Raw genomic sequence first — 20199 nt, forward strand, 5'->3', positions numbered from 1 at the left:
TCAAAAGCAACTCGCGCCAATCCTGTGGTAGCGCAAGTTGCAGGCTGATAGTCGCGCCAGCTCTGTAAATTTTGCCTGTGTGTGGGTGGAAAGCTCTTTCAGTCTCTTTTTATATCTCTTACAGCCTCTGGAAGTGTGTTGAACCTCTGCTTGACTGGTCTTAGCCTTTATCCTTCAGCTGTTTGCTTATTTCTATTGATTTTCGTCTCAGCCCTAGAACATCTAGTGACTTTGCATGTCTAGCCTTCTGTGGGAAGTTTCGATCTCTTGATTATCCAGTCAGCTTGTTGGTTGTGTTCTGCACCTATCCAATGATTTGTTAAAACTTGATCTTCTATACTCTGAGTGCTTCACTTCTAGCCTCTTTGGATTTCACTTGACTTCATTCGAACTTAGATTACATGGTTCAGTGAAAGTCTTTTGTGTTTTTCCTTGCTTGCATGGTTCATTTTGGTGTTTCAGAATTGGTTCTATTTCATTGAGTGAACTTGGATTGTGCATATCTCTTAAAATTTGTTTACATGCATCATGCCATCTTAAAGGAAAGAAAAACAAAAAATCTTTTGCATCATATTAGTTAGCATTTATTGTTATTTGTTGCTATTAAAAAGAAAAAGAAAAAATTTCATTTCTTGTTATTAGCTGCATTAGGATCTTTGTTGTTTGTTGAGTGATCACTTCGTTTGTGTAAAAATCTCAACCCTCCTGTAGATAGAATTCATCGAATCAAGTGATATAATTTTGGCATATAGTTTGCATTTAAGAAGTTTTTGAGATATCACATACGGTAGGACCAAAAACTGAAACATAATCAAAGATAAACTTTAAAATAAACTCAATGAACATAACAACGCATTGGAACATAACGCAAATACTCTAGAGGTCTAGTTTAGAGACGTGTTCCAGCGTCTTTAAACCTGGTAGTTTATCGTCGAGTGGTTGGGTGATTCCTCCACGGTGAAACGATAGGTGCCAATACGGACTGTGCTCCCACGTACCGTCGAGTATATATTGGGAGACCCCTATAGGAATAAAGCCTTTATCCATAGGAAGCCGTGTCAGCCGCCCTATGATTCGCAATGCAGTGAACACAGCATTCACGAAGATTGACCACCCGTACCCTAAAAAGTATTCTGTGGTTTTGCGAAAAGTTTGGCACACCCTCTACCTAGAATTCCAGAGCAGTCACTTTTGATCCTTTTCGGACTCCTTAAATGAAGAGGTGCCTGTGAGCGTCTTGTCACTTCGTGCTCATTAAATATTCGAAGGAGACTAGAGTCATCTTTTATCCTTTTCTCGACTCTTAAAAAATGAAAAGGTTAAGTTCAGTGTCTTAAAATTTATTGGCCACGATAACATCTACCCAATTAGATTTTGTTTGCGTTAGCTTGAGTAGGATTATTTCTCGTTCAATGGCAGCCTTCCCGGCGCCCACCGACCAAGGTGTTCCTCCTGATGGGAACCCTCGTCCATTTCCTTCTGTTGGAAATGTCGGTGTTCAGTATATCGCAACATTGTCTTTGCCTGGGTTGACCATTGGTTTACCCGTATGGTTGTTTTCAAACTCGGTGGTCTCAAGTGTGATGACTCCTGTTCCGCCACCACCTCCTCCACTCGAACAACACCATGTTGATTCTAAGGTGGACCCCTTCCCTTCTTCGCCCATTGCTGCATCATCATCGTCTACTTCGCCTGGTGAAACCTTGGATTTCAGTAACCAGGTGGCTAAGAAGAAGAAGAAGAAGACCAAAAAGAAGAAGTCTCCTAAGGGAAAGGTCGCATCTACCACGAAAATATCTGAAGTGGAACCACCTTCTGCTCCTCCGCGGAAGGCTAGGTCTCCTTGTCGATTATGCAAGGAGGACCATTTTCTTTCTGATTGTCTTGGTATTCCCCGGATCCTAGATATATGGTCCCGTGACCCGACTCACTCCTTGTCGTCGCCAATCGATGATACCTTGTCAGTTGGTAAGAGAAAAGGGAAGGTTCGTTTCCCTTGTCGACTTTGTGAAGGTAATCATCTCCTTCGCCTTTTTCCACTTATGGATGAAGCCTCCCGTCTTTTGGCAAGTCTGTCGGCTCCCTTACCCCAACTACCCGCTGGATATCAGCGTCTTTTTGCGACTGCAGATCATCTCTCCACTAACCAAGTGATCAAACATGATTCCTCTTTGGTCCAGTCCTCTCTTCCTGAACCTACCTGTGCTCCGCCTGCTCCAGACCAGTCCCTGGTCGGAACGAGTGTTGATTTACATTCATCATCTACACACCACTCTATCATCAAAGATGAACCATCTGAGTCCAAACCAAACGAAAGTCCACAGTTCCATATTACAGTTGACCCGGTCTTTCAAAAGGTCCAGATTACAAGTGACCCGATTTTGCCTACAGAGGTTCCATCTTTAGATGATCTTACACCTGAATCTAAACCAGACAAAAGTCAAAAGGTCCAGATTACAAGTGACCCGGTTTTGCTTTCAGAAATTCCAGCCTTAGATGATCTTACATCTGAATCCAAACCAGACAAAAGTCAAACGGTCCGGCTTACAAGTGACCCGGTTTTGCCTTCATAAGTTACCTCCTCAGATGATGTTATCACTGCAAAGAATGAAGATCCCACCGTCCAAATTCTATTCATCAACATAGACTCTAATGATCAAGTGAGCATCCCTCTCATTCCTTCGCACCAGGAAGAAAGTCCATCAGAATCATATCCGGCTGTCTATCTAGTCCCACCTCCAAGCAACCTAGTTGTTTCCTTCAATTGGGATCAACTAGTCAATCCTCGATTACCAGCCTCCATACCATTTCGAATTATAGTCCAAGTCTACCGCATGGTTATGGCCGGTACAATTATTGATGAGGGATCTCCTGTGAGTATCCTTTCTTCAACAGCTTGGGAAGCACTTGGTTCCCCACTGCTTCTGCCTGAGATGAGAAACCTTACAGGTTTCCATCGAGAAATCACTCGACCTTTAGGAATTCTTCCCAATGTACCTATCACATTAGAAGGGAAGACTATTCAAATGGGTGTCATGGTAGTCCAAGGTCCGTTAGATTACAATTTACTCCTTGGACGAGACTATGTTTATCGCATACGTGCTATTGTGTCCTCACTCTTTAGAGTGATGTGTTTTCCGCATGAAGGAAGAACGATCAAAGTCGTAGACCAACTTTCCTTCCCCGGTTCACACTTCACATATAGTCATCTACCATTCCTAAATGGTCTTATTTCCACAGGAAATTCCCCAGCATCCACCCCGTCATTCTGATGACGGCAGCTAACCCGGGTGCGTGACTGAAGCCCGGGGGGCATGCATCCTCCTTCAAAATCGAGTCTTTCCAAGTAAACCTTCATTCCATCCACTCCGTGAATGCCATGAAGCTTGGGGGGCATGTACCTCGATTTTGCATCTTCATGCTGGGGGCATGCAACAATTTTTTTTTTTTAACAAGCAAAGTTCTCCATGGTTCAAGCTTGTGTAAAAATGAACCCATACCTGATTTACATCCCGTGATTGCCTTTTATCTGCTAAATTCTGCTAGATGAGCCTTGGTTGTTTCATTCCATCGCCACCATCTCTTTGGCCGATCATATGCTTTCACTTGGTTGTTTCTCTTTTCCTAAGGAACCGCAGCGATGAGTGGTTTTATTAGCCAGCCTCTTAACCTTTACATGTTTCGAGTAAGTTCCACCATTACCGGAACCAGTTGCTACCCTTTATACCACTCGTTCCTTCAGGATGAGTCGCCTTTACACTCTTTTCTGACTCGTAAAATATGAAAAGATTGCCGAGTATTTTTCCTTTTTGACTCGTTAAAGAAAATAAAAATGGAGGTCCGCTTTCAGCTCTTTTCTGACCATTTAAAGAGGAAAAGATTGCCGAGTCGCTCCTCTTGACTCATTAAATGGTAATAAGGGGCGGTCGTTTTAAGTTCTTTTTGTCGACCGTTAAAACATAAAAAGATTACCAGGTTTTTGTCGTTTCAAACTCGTTAATGGTTACGAAACGACGTGGTTTTGACCACTTTTTTACTTTTTCGGGTCGAAATCACTAATTATGAAAAGTACTCCTCGATCGTAATGATCGGGCGGTTCTTTCGGGTATTATTTTATACTTTTTCGGGCCCGAGAGACACAACTTTACGAAAAAGGACATCCCTGGAGTTTCCTTTTCTGCTGTCTTTTCAAACTCTCTAAACATGAAAAGACGCCGAATTCTTCCTTTGTCAGACTCGTTAAAACTTAATGACATCAGATTTTGTCACAACACAAGCATATGCTATCCCCATCAAGCTTGTTAAAAATAACTGGGGTACTCGCCAGAAATGGCGGGGGGAAAAGAAAATTTTTGAACCATAATTATTACCGTGACGACAGTATGTCGCTCTTGAACATGGCACTTTTCTGCTTTCGCGTCCGGGGTGGGGATATCTCATCTCATATCTTTCGCTTGCTTCCATGGACTTGGGTACCTTATTTGACCTCTCATCCACTCATTGACTCGTCATTATGACCTTTGATACATTGATGTCAAATACTTCCGATTCCATTAATGTGCCGCCGATGTGTTCAAGAGAAGTTGACCTCTGCAAAGAAACAACCTCCCTCTGATAGTTCGCACAATCTTGATTCACAACATTATTTCTCTGTCTCGTGTCGATGATGTGGGAAACATTATGGCCCACCTTCGATCAAGGTCACTTCCTGTCGACTTCAACTCATTATCCAGGAAGTTGATCTAGAGACTCCTTTCCGGTGCCTTGGAGCCTGCATGCCTCAATGGCAGGTTCTTCGTGTTCGACGTGAGGTTTTCATCATTGGCCTCCGATCGAATGATTCTACGGACGTTCGACTTCAGATCATTAATTCACGCGCCGTAGATTGTACCTATAGTACCTTGAGGACCATTGTCATTATTGGTGGTACCTCTCACGTCTGTTAACAGTTTCCACTATTGACTGGTAATCAGACGATGTTCATGCATGTTCGACTTCAGCTCATATATTCACATGCTTGAACTTGTACTCTTGTTTGGGTCGAGATGGAGCGCAAGACCCTGGATTGTGTCTGTTGTAATCCAGGCGTGATTCTTGGTACTTGACTCATTCACTGGATGGCTGCGACCATACCTGAGTCAATTCATTGATCCTAACCAGATGGCTGCGTCCATACTATGGATCTAGATTATTTATGTACTCTCTTATGGATGGCTGCGACCATACCACGTACATCATGTAATTGAACTATCAGTCATGTCTCTTAATACAGATCCTCGGCGGCAGTAACTATATGTGTTCTTGTGTGTTCTTGTAAAGCATTTCACCCCTCTCCACCTCTCGGACTTCATGCTTTAGGGGGCATCTGTTACACAGTAATTTGTCACCATCCCTGTTACTCCTCTTGTCGTACCTTGGAGGACTCATCCCGGGAGTTATAAGAAGTGACAAAGTCTAAAAACACTTGCATTATGTTCCCCTGAGTATGTACTTCATGTTCCCTGAAGACACCTTCTACAGATTATCCCTGAAAAGTCCTCTTTTTCCATTGGCGCAGGTCCACAGTATCTTACCCACGCCAATCATGGAGATCCTCAAAAGAGGGCGCGACCATTGGCGCTCTGTCTTAGAGCAACAGTCGCGCCAACCAAGTTTGGTCATGCTTTTTGCCTTAACGCACGCCCGACTGTTGTTTCCTTCATTACATGGAGCTTTTTGAGGATAAAAAATCAGTCTTTTGTCGAGTTTTATCCTATCTCCATCTTTAATGGCTTTTGGGGATAATGTTAATCCACAATAGGTGTCCCGGTTCATCGTATCCTCCTCCCTTCTTCATCTATATAAGCTTGTCCTTATGCATTTGACAAGCTAGTGATAATCGTTAGTCATGGAGTGTTAGATGTTGAGTTCTTGAGTTCTTGGAGGAATGCTAGGGAATGCTGGAGAGGTTATGCTGCCGGAGAGGAGATGCATTGCAAGACACATATAGTTACTCGCCCAGCCAGGAGAGGTTCAACGTCAGAACCATGGTTGTAACTTTTCCTGTTTATTATTAATTAATGAGCGACTGCTATTATAGTTCCAATCTCATTGTCTATTATGGTGATGTGTTGATTTATTTCCTTTCTGACTGAAATATAGTTGTGCCTTGGTAGATGTTATGTTGGTCTGTCTCTTCCTTTGCATGTGCAGGTGTTCGTTTATGATCTGCTGGAGCGAGGGAGTGGGAATATCAACTCTGCTTCAATCATAGCGTTGGACTCCAGGTTGGTCTTCTTAATTCACCTTTGATGCATAACTAGGAACTTGCGTAGCAGCGTGGTTTGATTGTGGCTAGTTCTGTTTTAGGCTAGTGGGATCGCCTCTGTCCGCAGAGGGGATTTACCTGACCAACAAGCTATGTAAGGGAGACCATCTTACTCATTTGTGCCCTGGTATTTCAGTGGTACAAAGGTTATGGTTCGAGTCTGATGGTTCTTCTACTCCTGAATCTGTTATGATTTCTCAACAGTCTAATCAACCAATGGTTGATGAAGTGGTCTAGCCAGTGCAATCTCTGGCTGATTCCACTCCTCTTTTGAGGGGTGAAGTTCCTAACAACAAAGTCTTTTTGATTTCTACTATGAGTCTTCTAGTCTAGGGGGCATTCTGGTCTCTTCGAGTGTACCCCCTCCAAGTTCTAGGAGTGTATCCTTTGATTGGGATAATCTTGTCGAGCCTCATCTTCCTTCTGCTGCACCTTTCCAAATAAGGGTTAGAGTTAATTCCACAAACGTCTATCGATGTATGGTGGATGAAGGATCCTCTGCAAGTATTATATCCTCCTTGACTTGGAAAGATTTGGGTTCTCCAAAGTTTTTGGTCGCTGATAGGTAGTTGTTAACCTATGATAGAAGACCTGGTGAATCTATGGGTGTTCTTCCTCAATTGCCTATTACTTTAGATGGGAAGACTATCTTAATCGATATGATGGTGGTTGATCGCCCTTTAGACTTTAATATGCTACTTGAGAGTTATTTTGTTTATGCTATGAATGTTTTGATGTCTTACTCTTTCGAGTGATGTATTTTCCTCATAGGGGAAATATTGTCACTATTGATCAGCTTGCATCTGATAATCACCCCCCAATTCAAATTTACTACAAAATACCCCTTGGTATGTTCCAAGTGTTTAGGTAGACTCTACCCGGCCATGAGTCAACTATGTGGCATTATATCCTCAATGTTCAATTGCCTCTGAGAAGGATCCTTTGAAATATTATTTTCCTTCTTGAGACTTGGTCAGGAAAGTTGATCGAGTGATTTCTCCTATGGGGACATGGGACTCCTTAATTCCCTCTTTTCATCCTTCTAGTTCTCATGATTACTTGGAATTTGAGTTGCCTTCACGAGAGGAATTTTTGGAAGCCATGAGTTTTAACTACCAAACGAGTCCTTAACCTGAGCCTCGCAAGGGGTTTGTCTTGAAGAACTATTATGCGTAAGCCGCAAGGCTGCGTGGTTCCCTGTACCATATTGTACATATAAGGTAAGAATTTTAAAGTTTTGTATTTTATAAGACAAGCTTTTATCTAAAGTTTATATATGGGATGTATTAACTTCTTGTCTAGTGTTCCTTATTATTTCTACAAAACTTGGAAGGCTTCTCCTTTGTGCATTTTTATGGTTGATCCTCTCTAACAGGTATTGGTTCTCGAAACTGGCATATAGGTTAGGTTTTTCACCCGCATTGTGTATTTTTCAGTTTCCTTTTCCATTTTGGCCTTAGGATCGACCCCACCAAGATATGATGCAAAACCGCTTAGAAGTGTCATCACTTGTGTGGTAAATCCTTCCTTATCATGGGCACCCTAGATAGTACCTTGTTGTCACTTGACACCCATGCTGAAATTTTGTTCTTAGGCTCGAGAGTCCTCTTTAGTCCCTCCATGACTTTGCGATGAAGCCTCATTCCTCTTCTTCTTCACTATTTTTCTAGCTTTATACCCTAGAGGCTCCCACATGTTGAGTTGTACTGCTGCATTGCATGTTTACTATTTGTACCTTTTGGCCTTAAACCGTCTTCACTTGGACTCGTGTATAAGCCACTTTTTGACCATGTATTTTTGCAATCACTTAGCCTCTGCAACTTGACACCTTATTCCTGTGGAAAGAACACTCCTTTGAGTGTCATTGACCAATTTTGTAATTTTTTTTTTTAAATTTTAAATTTTAATTTTTTTTTAATTTTTAATTTAATTAATTAATTAATTAATTAATTTTTAGTTATTTATTTTATTTTTATTTATTTATTTATTTGTTTATTTATTTATTTATTTTATTTTATTATTTATTTTATTTTATTATTTATTATTTATTTATTTTTTATTATTATTATTATTTTTTTTCAGGTTTTTTTTTTAAATATGAAAAAGACAAAAAAATTATATATTTCAAAAAAGAGCGAGAATGGGACTTTACTTCCATAATTGATGGCAATCAGAGTCAGTTGTGTCTTCCTTGAACAAAGCACTCAAAGCAAATCTTTCCTCCATTGGGATGGGCTTTAATTTGACTTAGGAGAGTCATAACCTTGTCATTGAGTCAGTACACCTCCGGTTGGTTACCTCTTCCAATCATCTGGAGAGTTTGTTTATGCCTCCTACATTACAAACTTATCAAAGTTATCATATGCTGCCATACAGACACATTTGAGTTGTGATTTTGTTCAAGGGAAGTAAACTTGAGTTAGCCTTTTTACAGTGTCTGTTGACTCATTTTCAGTCAGCCATACCCGGTATGTCAGAGTTATGTTCAATATCACGTCAACTATTTGGTCCTTTTCTCATGCTAGTTAAGAAGGTCTGCATTGAATTCTTGTTGGCGGGTTTGCTCTTATCAACTTCCACAATTTTCTCTAAGAGTAGGCCTAGAGCCGCACCTTGGACCTATTTCCGTCATTGATAGGTGACCTTGTACTCAACATTGATTAGTATCATCGGTATTTAACTGAGTGGTTTCCATTGTGTTCAACGTCATCTTACATTATCACACATTGGGATTCGTGCAGTACTTGGGTTTCCATTTGGCCCTATTGGTGGATTCCTCGCCTCCATGTCAGCTTTCATTATTGGTTGGTTCAGAGGGTTTCTGTCATGTGCTAGCCACATCTTGTGTACGTCGAAAATGTGCTTCGATATGGTTACTTCATCTTTCTTTGTCTGATTCCTTCCAAATTATTGGCTTGCGGGTTACACTCGTGCTGGATTGATGTGGGATGCCTTAATTCCTTCCTTCCAACAGATCTTTTCCCATCGACTCCAACTCATTTCTCTGGGAATAAGGTCTAGAGTCCTTTTTCAGTACCTTAGGGTTTGCAGTCATCAGTGGCAGACTCCTTTGCTATCGACAATGAGAATACATCAATGTCTCCTGATTGATATATTCTCTCAAGTGTTCAACTTCAACTCATTTATTCGCACTTGTTAGATTGTATTGGGGTACCTTGACTCTCATCATCATTATCGGTGACTTGTGTCGTGTTTGTTAATGATATACATCAATGACCGGTAATCAAACGATTTCTCACATGGTCGACTTCAGCTCATTTATTCCCATAGTGTAGAAATGTACCATGGCGGTCGGTGAAGACCTCAGGTTGCATCAACATTTTTTGGTTCACTTGTCAGTTCCTCCAGTTTTCTGCCAGTGACACCATCCACCTTATATGTTGCAATTCATCACAAGAACATTTTATATGTTGGCACCCGAGTTGCATGGAGTACCATTATTCCACTTTTTGACTTGGTACTTTGAGGATCAGTTATGTGACATCAATGATCAAATATCTCCTTCAGCATCATTGATTAGTTATTTTATATGTGATATTGTGAGATGGCCTTGATATGTACTTTTATGGCTATGTTCAGATGATCCACTATGTATTTCTTAGTTTCCTTTGTACTTGTATATATATTGGATCCGCTCTACACTTGATATTCGGATATGCTTTACTATCTCTGAGCATGGGTATGCCCACCTTAGACATGAGCTTTCTTTCTGATCTCTTCCACTGGTTTGGCAAGCTGGTGGTGATATCCTCCCAAGTACTCGCATGATTCTTTCGATACAATTAATACATTTCACCCATCATGTACCCTTTCTAACCTCATATATTAGGGGGCATCTATTATAACATCATTTATCACCCTTGTATAATTGATGCTTTCAGTCATGGCCTTGGGCAACCCTTTCCCTTCAGACTTGGTCCATTTACTAAAAAACATTATTTTAAATTCCATACGTGACTCTGCCCTTCAAAAAGCATGTGCACACGCAGGTCCATCTATACCCAACCCGCGTATATAATTTGAAATATTAAAAAAATAAAAGACCCCTATTTTATTGGCGGGGTTTACAAGTTACATAGAAAGCCCACCTACAGGAGCCTGTGGTCTAACTGTATCCCAAATGAAATAATTTTTTTGGGGTGATATAAATACACCACATGGGAAGGCCTAAGGGGAGAGAAGGATATGATAATGATATTATATCCAATTGGTCCTTGATCAAGTCTGATTTATCCATGTGCCTCCTTAAATCCCAGCTATAGGAAACCCTTGTTTCCTCATAGATATGTCCATCTCCTTTATATGGCATCTATGTGTATGCATTTGTAATAGGATTGTTGAAGCTTGGGCTGGATAGATCAGGAGGAAGGTTTCACTTGGAGCCGTGGTAGAATAAGGTTGTATTCTGCCACAATATTTGCAGACATCAATAAAGAAGCTCTGTCTTGTTCTTGATGTGATTATCTTTATGCTTTAACTCATGTTATGATCTAATTATGTATGATCTCATGTTTTATACCTAGATGGTTACGTGATCTAACATTCATATCTTGAACATGCTTTGAATTACTGCTAGTAAATATGCTTTTCTGGAATGCGTTGCAGGTTTTGAAGCATTGGAGGAAGTAGAGGGTTTGGACCCTACGGGAACATCCTTAAATGTAGGACCTATGGGTACTATCTCTTAATCCCACTTTAGTAGTTTAAGCATTAGGACTGCTTGTTTGCTTGCTTCTTGTTGGTGTATGCCTTTTGATCTGTTGGGGTTCTCAACCTAGACCCTAAGGTATTTTATCCCGTAAAACCACCAAAATCAACAACAGAGAATGATTCTCAGGCCCCCCTACCTCCCGTAGTTTAATGAGGAGGGGGGGTTTGAAAAGCGGTTTGATTGAAACCACCAGCGGCCCCATGGTGGCCCCACAGGAATTTCGAGGGCCTCTCCTCCCTTACTGCTTACCATTGAACACCCCCCCCCTTCCACTTGCTCCCACTCTTGCTGACTCCCACTCCATTCATAGCACACCACCACATCCATCCACTTCACCTCACCCCCTTACATCACATTACCGTTTGCCAATTTTCCCACAAACATTCATATGGACATTGTTCATTAACTCCCGCCAACGTTTACACCTTTAATTCTGACACTCAAAAAACGATACTTTTGTTGTTATTTTTCTTTCCTTTTCACTTTAAAAATCCCGCATTGCCCAAAATTTCCCCCCTTTTCCATTTCATTGTATAAGTGCAGGTCCACGCCTAGAGATTTTTTCGGTGCACCAGTGCCCTCTGTAATTGCCATCCTCTTCTATTATCAATCAAGTACAAATCAGGTAATTTCCCTTGAGCCTCTTTACAATCTGAAATGTCATCACATAAGGGAAAATAAAAAAATTTCGTTGAGAGATGTCTTACCCTCTATTCCCAATTTAAATGAGCTTCCTTTGGTTGACATATAGTATAAGATAATGGAAACTCAGTGTGAATTTGATTTATATGAGCTTCATAATTGGGTGAATCAAATTTTTTTAGATAATAGTGATGATTTAAGTATCTGGGAATCATTTTTACCTCAGTTTACCTTTCCCCAGACTCATATTTTCCCAGAGTTTGTTACATGGTGTCATCTTAGGTACCTCCCCAGCCAAAAAGTGATAATTGCCCAAAATAATGAAATCCTATTCTCAATTACCCTAGAAGCTATCTGTCAAGCCCTTCAGATTAATTCCCAAACTTCTTTACACCCATTTTCCACTGATGCACTCATGGAAATATACCAAAAGCTTACCTTCCCCCAGTGAGCCCATATTTTTGAATGTTTTCTGCTTGAGAATTCCAAATTGCCTAGAAATAATCCCCCATACTCTACTTCTATTTTCCTTGAAATGTCAAGGAAAGTTATTTCCATGGTTACTTGCCTATTATGTTATCCCACATACCAATGGGTAGATTAAGTAGTGTTATGTTTTTGTCAGTATTTTCAATTGGTCATAAGACATCAGTCATTTTCAACTATAGTCAATACCTATCAGATGTTATTCATGAGAAATTTCTGAAATTTAAAGTTGAAGGTGCATTCAAACACCAGTCAATCCTAGTATATTTGATGTTATTCTATCAAGCAGATAGGTTCAAGTTCTAGTTACAGAAGGTGGATGAACAAGGAAGTCCACTATCAGTGATTCACTGGACTTCCTTGGTGAGAAATAATTCATAGGATTATTCATTTAGTAATTTTATAAATCAGTTTTTACATGTGCCTTTGTGTCTTCTTAGCAATAGTGTTATACCAATAATTTCACCAAAGATAAAAAAAAGTTTTGCATCTTACATAACAAGCTAAGGTTGGAGACTAGTATCTTTACCAGAATTATACAGAAATTCGAATCTATAGGTGTGAAATTCCTCCCTACAGATTGAAAATATTTGTATTAGTGAGAATTTTTTCCTTGGAATACATTAGACAAATGTTAAATATGTATGACCTAAATTTTGTATCAAGAAAAAAGAAGGCACAATTTAAATTGAAGGCACATGTTGGGCCTTACATTGTAAATACCAGAGCAAAAACAAAGGAAGTGGATGAATTAATAAAGAAAATGGAATCTAAGCTAAGATTCACATGGTCTTATGATCCATTCGGATAATTTCAAGACTAAGAGTCGAGCAGAAAACCACAACACATGCACATACACCTAGACCAGAAATAGAGCAGTATGCTAATTAGGAGCAATGGATAGGGAACACACTACAAGAGGCTAAAGAGAAAATTTTTAGTCAAACATCTCTACAAACTCCTATTCCAAAAGGCAAGGAAGCCAAAAGAGTAAGGTAAAGCATGTCTCATACAAATTTAGAATCTCCATATTTTCGTGTTTTCAAGCGTAGAAAAAAGACAGATCCTAAGGCCAAGACTATTATTGATGTTAAAAATGATACATAGACAACCATTCAAGAAGAATAATTGTAAGAGGAGGAGTCACAAGAAAAAACTACAGTTGTTTTGACAGGTCTCCCTACCTCTTTCTCAAATGTTGAAGATATAACACAATCACCTATATCTTCTACATCCCAGATTGCAACATAGCATAACATTGTTTGCAATATACAATGAGATTAAGAGTAAGAATGAAGAATTGAAGGCTACAACATATTCATAGTTTTGGAAGCAAACTGTTACTACTCAACACATGTTGTTTTCTGCACTTGACACTGAGAAGGGAAAGTTCCAATTGGGCTTCATGGAATCCACAGTTCCAATCCCCAAAAGTATAGAAGACTACAAAGCCTCAGTATTTTCTTTTGATACAAAAAAGGTTCATGCAATTGATCAAATTGATTTGCATAAACAAAGAGGTGAAATGATATATTCAACACTGAAAAATTCAACCTGGATGCCTCCAAACTGCAGGCCTCTTTGAATAATATGCATTCACAACTAAATATAGAGTGAATGTCATCCTTGGCCAAAGAAACTAGAACCAAATCTTTAGAATATTTAGTGATTAAACTTGGATACGATCTTAGTACCATCAAAGCAGCTGGGGAGATGATTAAAAATAAAGATGCAGATATTCAAGCTCTGAGGAAACAACACAAGCTTCCAACCACAAAGCATCCTCAAGCCAAAGAAATAACTAATCCGAAGATAGAAAAGGAAAATATGTTCAAATTAATAGTTGAACAGAACATTAAAATTCAAAAAATGGAGATGGACATGGAGGCATTGTTAAAAGAAAAGGAACAATTAGCAGCTACAGGTACATCAACACAACAGGAAGTACAAAAAACAACATAAACATCCACTACAAATTCTTTTGAAAATATAGTTAAAGATTTGGGAGAACTATCATTAACAAACAAGGAGAACGAGAACTTAATGGCAACATTGAAAAAGATGGAGGAAAGAAAATTAAAGTTGATAATGCATATCTAGCAGAGGTGTTGAGAAACTTCAAATTGACTCAACAAATTGAAAAATAAGAGAATCAATCTTTAACAACTCAAATGTTGTCAGAGGCCGAGCATAACATATTGCATAATATAAATGCAAATATTACAGAGTTATGGTCATTAATTTAGATCATATTTTGGCAGGAGAAACTAGTGCAGAATGCTAGGGCACCAGTTAAGCAAATGAAGTTTGATACTGAACATAGGCTAGCAGAAGCACACAAAATTATTAAAATGTTGAATTCCAAAACTAAGGATGAGCTTGAAGAACTCCACATTCAAGACAGAATAGGCACAATCATGGAAGTGAAGAGAGTCCTAACAAAGAAGAACCTCATGATACAACTGGAGAAAAAATGCAAAGAATTAGAACTTCAAGTGAAAAGATTTAACATAAAATTTGGTTTATTTCAAGATAAAGGACTCCCAGCCCTAAGAGCTTCTAATGGAAAATTGATTCCATTAGAAAATTATCAAGATCAGTTGTGTAATATAGCTGCAGACACATCCAAGTTCACTAAAGTAAGAGGAACAATAAGTGGAGAAGCTTTCATGGAAGGACTGCAATATGATCTCTTCATTCAACATGAAATCCATCATTTGTTTCTAAACAAACCAACTTTTCAAACATATATAGAAGTAGATGAGATATTTCAGATTATCATAAATTTCTCCATTCCTAGTGAAGAGTGGTGGGATAAATTGTTGGAGCTCATCGAATAAGGGTAAACATAAATCCTACAGATTGGGGAGCTAGAAAATGGAAGAAACATAAATGTAGCTACAATTAGCAACAACTCTCCTCAAAGTGTGAACAGAACATCCGAATTAGTCTAGATTTCCTATTACTTAGTTCTATTTTTGAAATATCGACATCTTCTGGTAGATATTATTTTGTAATTAGTTTGTTTTTAGGTCTGAATTAGTTTAAGAGGAACTTTATAAATATTTTGTAAAGAGATTTAGAAAGGGTTGGACTATGTAAAAGAGAATATATTTTAATTGTAAGTTGTGAACTTTATTTTTAAGCAATCAATTTAAGAAATACAGAGGCAAAATTGTTTCAGGATTCTTGTTTCAAATAAATGGTGATGTTTCCCTCTTTGTAAACTTGTTCTTCTTTCTAAGTTTTCATATGGATGTTCTTCCTTGGTTTTTGCAAGAAGATTAAGAGTTGAATTTACTTGCAGTACTCTGCTCTGGCTTGTTAAACAATCTCAATGTTTTCCATCTGAAATTAAATATAAAATTCATTTAAGTATGCTTTATATTTAATTTATTCTCACCTCATATTCATCTTATTCATACTGCACATGCTTCATGAGATCCAGGAGTTTTCCTAGCTCACCCTGTTTCAGCTACTTTGTTTATTTGTGATTGATTACTGCAGATTTTATGACTCCATTCCCAATGGACTTTTCTTTCATTCTACAACCAAAACTTAAAAAAACCCTATCATGACCTTTCATACCTAGCCTAAGATCTAAACAATAAGATTAAAATCATACAGAGGGAGCCCTTTGAAGCTGGAAGGGCTAGATCCTAGCTTTAAAAGTGGTTTGTGGTTACCTCTGCAATTTCATTTTCAGCCTAGGAAAACTACAAAGTGCTAACACATCCCCTTATCAGTATTTTGAAAAATTGGTATAAGAGCAGGTTCCTTTAGTTGCAGCCTAACATCTGGAAGACATATCTCAAAATTGTAGAGATGGGAAAGTCAAATAAGCACACATTCAAATGATCAAAGGAAGTATTTGGTATTGCAGTAGCCTCCAAATATATTATAGCTAATGAAGAGAGTCAAGTTGGTTATCCATCTCTTGAGTTCGATGAAGTAAAATATGAAATATGGGAATGTAGAAAGGAAGTCTACTTGAAAGCTCATGGAAGTGATGTTTAGCACTCTATTTTTTCTAGAGACACATCTACTAATGAATTTAGAAGGTACAATACAAAATCAATGAATGTAATTCTTAGTTCTCTTCCCAATTCTACAAAAGCCAATGTTGATCAATGCTCATTAGCCAAAATTATTTGGAAGAAACTCCATCATCTCTACTCAAAGAAGCATGCAGGTCAAGATGAATATGATGATGATGATTGTGAAGTATATGAAGAAGTAGCGGTAGAAATGGAGGGGAATTGATCAGGTCCTTATGCGATATTAATAATGCGAGGAAGTGAAATTAGGTACTTGAAGAAATGTTTCCCTTCTAATACTTCAAGTGTAGGAAGCTCAAAACAATGAGAAAAACTTGACAAGCTAGTTTGAGGAATTTGTAGCAGAAGTTGGTCAAAAGAGAAAGAAATTTGATGCATCTCTAGCATAAATAAATAAGATCAAAAAGGAAAGCGAAAGGTAGAAGGAAAATGCAAGATTTTAACAAAGCAACAAAAAAGGTCACCCTTCTAAAACTGCAAGTAGAGGAGGTAGAAGAAAGAAGAAAAATATTGAAAATACAGTTTTAGGAAGATGTTTCTTTAAAAAAAGACAAATTAATGTTTCCCTAACTGAAATATACAACCTTAGGAAATGGCAGAAGGAGAAATTGTTGGATAATGAAAGGAAGAATAATGTCATTACTCAATTAAAGATGAAACCAAAAAAGTAGATGAAGCCCCATGCAATGAAGGCACAAAATCCAAGCCCCCGCAAAGCAAGATTGACGAGAATCCTAAAAACAAGATCCTTCAAAGGCCAAATTAATGTCAACATAAGATTAAAGGTAATTTTTCTCCAAGAAGTAATAATGAAGTAATAAAGGACAACGATCAACAAAGGGTTGTACCTCCTCTAAGAAATAATGTTTATAGAAGATCACCAAGACAAGACATCTCATCTAGGTGCCTTAGTATGTTTAATTGTTATTGTTTCTCATGTTTAATGGATTGCAAACATTATCAAAACCATAGATGCAAGTTTGGAGGACCGTGGGGTAGATTTAAAAAGGACATTACCACCAGAAAGTATATGGAAATTGCTTTGTCATTCAAGTACCATACAGACTGCTTCAAATGCCATAACTATGGACATATATCTCATGACTACAAATGCAAGGAGAACTATAATATTAGGTACAAGAAGTTATGGAGAAGAAAAAAAAGCAAGAAGATCAAGTGAATAAAGAAATCTCAATAGCGATGTTCTCGGGATTTTTGAAGTAGCAAGGTCATGATCATGATGATCCAGATGCAGAGCTATTTCATGCATTATTTTGAAGAATTCAACTTGATGGAAACCTATCCCATGAATATTAAAGAGGGGGAGCCTAAGAAGTGGTGGTTGAATATCTATCCTACGACGATTTGACATATGAAAGAAGTGACTCAAGTCATCAGAGCAGTAGTCAACATTGTCGACAGATTAATTAGCTTGCGAAGTAGCAAAACTCAACCTTCAAGATTAAAATTTTCAAAAGGACTCGACGTTGATGCATATTGACAGGTAGATTCAGCTGCGGAAAGCATGAGAGGCATAACATGTCAGGGGGGTAGAATTTAAAAGAATAAAGATATATTGCATGAAGTCAAAGGAAGATATTCCATCACGGGGAGTAACTCTTTGCCACTGATGTCAAAGGGGGAGAGAAATTAGGAAAGGAAGATTGTTTTGGGAATATTTAGTGTTCTTGGACAAACGCCTAACCCTCTAGACTTAGTAGCAGGCCTAGAAATAACAGAAAAAGTAATCTCAACCTTTTCTATAATCAATAGATAAAACAAGAGAGAAGAGAAACCTACTTGTAGTTTTCGCTAGCTCCTTGTCTCCCTTGACCGATCTTGCTGCTCCTTTTCGTACTTAAGCCGCTTGTAAAGTACCTGTACAAAAACAGAAAAAAAAAACCCATCAAGGTAAATGATAATGATCTATTTCTTATAAATAACATGGAATTGAGAACATGATATACATATGAAAGCATTAGCATATAACACAAGCATAAGGAAAAAGTCTTGAAAACTTTATTATAAGAGGAAAGATTACAACCCATATGTGCTCAATATAGTGACACTCTTCCAATTCAATCCTTCTTCACCTCATGACAAGCAAGACACTCCAACAATATTACAATACTTGCACTCAATTCTAATCTCATATCACCAGCATCTCCTTACAACTCAATATTTTTCAGCCCCTGATCTCTTAGATGAGTGATCTTTATATAGGTGAGTGAAGGAGGTTATGCCATCAATGGTGATAATGAATGCCTTTATAAATTTAGAAATCAGTTCCATGGAAGAAGGGATAGGGGATTAATGTTTCCTAATTCCCTTCCTCATCCAAATCCAAACTCAAAGGAGTAGGTGGCATTGAGAAACTTCTAGAGGCTTCCAATGGATAAGGAATCTTCAAACCCTCATGGAAATTCGCTCAAATTCACCCAGCACAGGCCAAAGAGGGACCAAGTGCGCTGCAATGCACACTGACAGTGTATTGGCTGCACTGCAGTGCACCTTGGTAGTGTATCTACTTGCGCTGATCCACCCTGGTAGTGTATTGGGCTGCACTACAGTGCACCCTGCTAGTGTACTGGGCTGCACTACAGTGCACCCTAATGAAGGCCTACCTATGCTGATCTTCTTAGAGGCAGTTTTTGGATGTTTTCAGTGATGGAACTTCTTGGGAAGTGAGGCATTTTGATGTTTAAATTCTTTTAGGGCATGTAACAACTGCATTAGGGGTTGATGGGCCCTAATAATATCAATCTGCAACTTGGGGTTGATGTGCCCAAATGGATCTGTAACAGTTTCCCCCTAAAGCATGAAGTCTTAAAAATATATGTCGAGTGAAATGCTTTATCATGAGGAGAGGAGGTTTCGAAATGGAAGGTGACTTGCATCAATTACAATACATATATCATGATAATTTGATTTTTCTCATGAACAAGCTGAGGGAAGGCATACCCATGCTCAACTTATAAACTTTCATTACATGTACAAATATAGTCATCTACAGATATAGACCAATGAATGGTTGACCATGAATGTAAAGCCATTGTACATTCCTAAAAATATCGCAGTCCGGATGGATGAAACTGGATTCGGGGTCTTCAATCTTGTTCAATATTTTGCTCAAGTACAAGTCTAACCATGTGAATAGATTTTCTGAAGTCAAACATGGAAAGACATCGTCTGATTACCAGCCAATGATGTAAGCCATTAACAGACGCGAGAGGAATCACTGATAATGATAATGACCCTCAAGGTACTACAGTGCATTTTTCATGGTGTGAATAAATGATTTGATGTTGAACACCATACAAATTTTTTCGGTCGAAGGCCATTGATGTCAACCTATCGCCGAAAGCGAGAAACCTGCCATTGATGTATGCAAGCTTTAAGGTACTGAAGGGGTGTTTCTAAGTCAACTTCTTGGATGATGTGTTGATGTCGACAAGAAGCAAATCATTGCAGGAGGGCCTTGATGTATCCCACATCTCTAACATGAAACGAGATAAATGATTTTGGAGATGAAAAAATGATTGACGACACAAGGTTCAGGAATGGCGGTCATGAAAATGAAGGTTTACGGTATTGCAAAGGATGAAGTTTGAACTGAATGACTTCTCTTGAACATGTCGGCGACACTTAGATGAATTGGTAGCATGGACCCAAAACAAAAGTGATGGATGGTGTGATAGACCATGAGTATGATAACCGTCAAGCAGATAACCCAACCCAAATAGTCACGGAGATGAAGTGAAAGTGTCATGTTCAAGAGCGACTTGCTACCATAAAGTTTTCTCGACGTTTTCCCATTTCCCCAGTCATTGCTGACTAGTACCTCTTTATTTTAATCAAGCTTGAGGAGGATAACATATGCTTGTTGTATACTTTCACCCTTTGGGTGAATCCATTGCTATTTGATGCTTTAATGAGTCTAGCGAAGGTGAAACTCGGCCTTGTCTAGATGGACA

Source organism: Pinus tabuliformis, chromosome 9, assembly GCF_031772625.1.
Source record: "Pinus tabuliformis cultivar Carrire ecotype Pingquan chromosome 9, CPIR1, whole genome shotgun sequence".
Classification (NCBI taxonomy): domain Eukaryota; kingdom Viridiplantae; phylum Streptophyta; class Pinopsida; order Pinales; family Pinaceae; genus Pinus; species Pinus tabuliformis.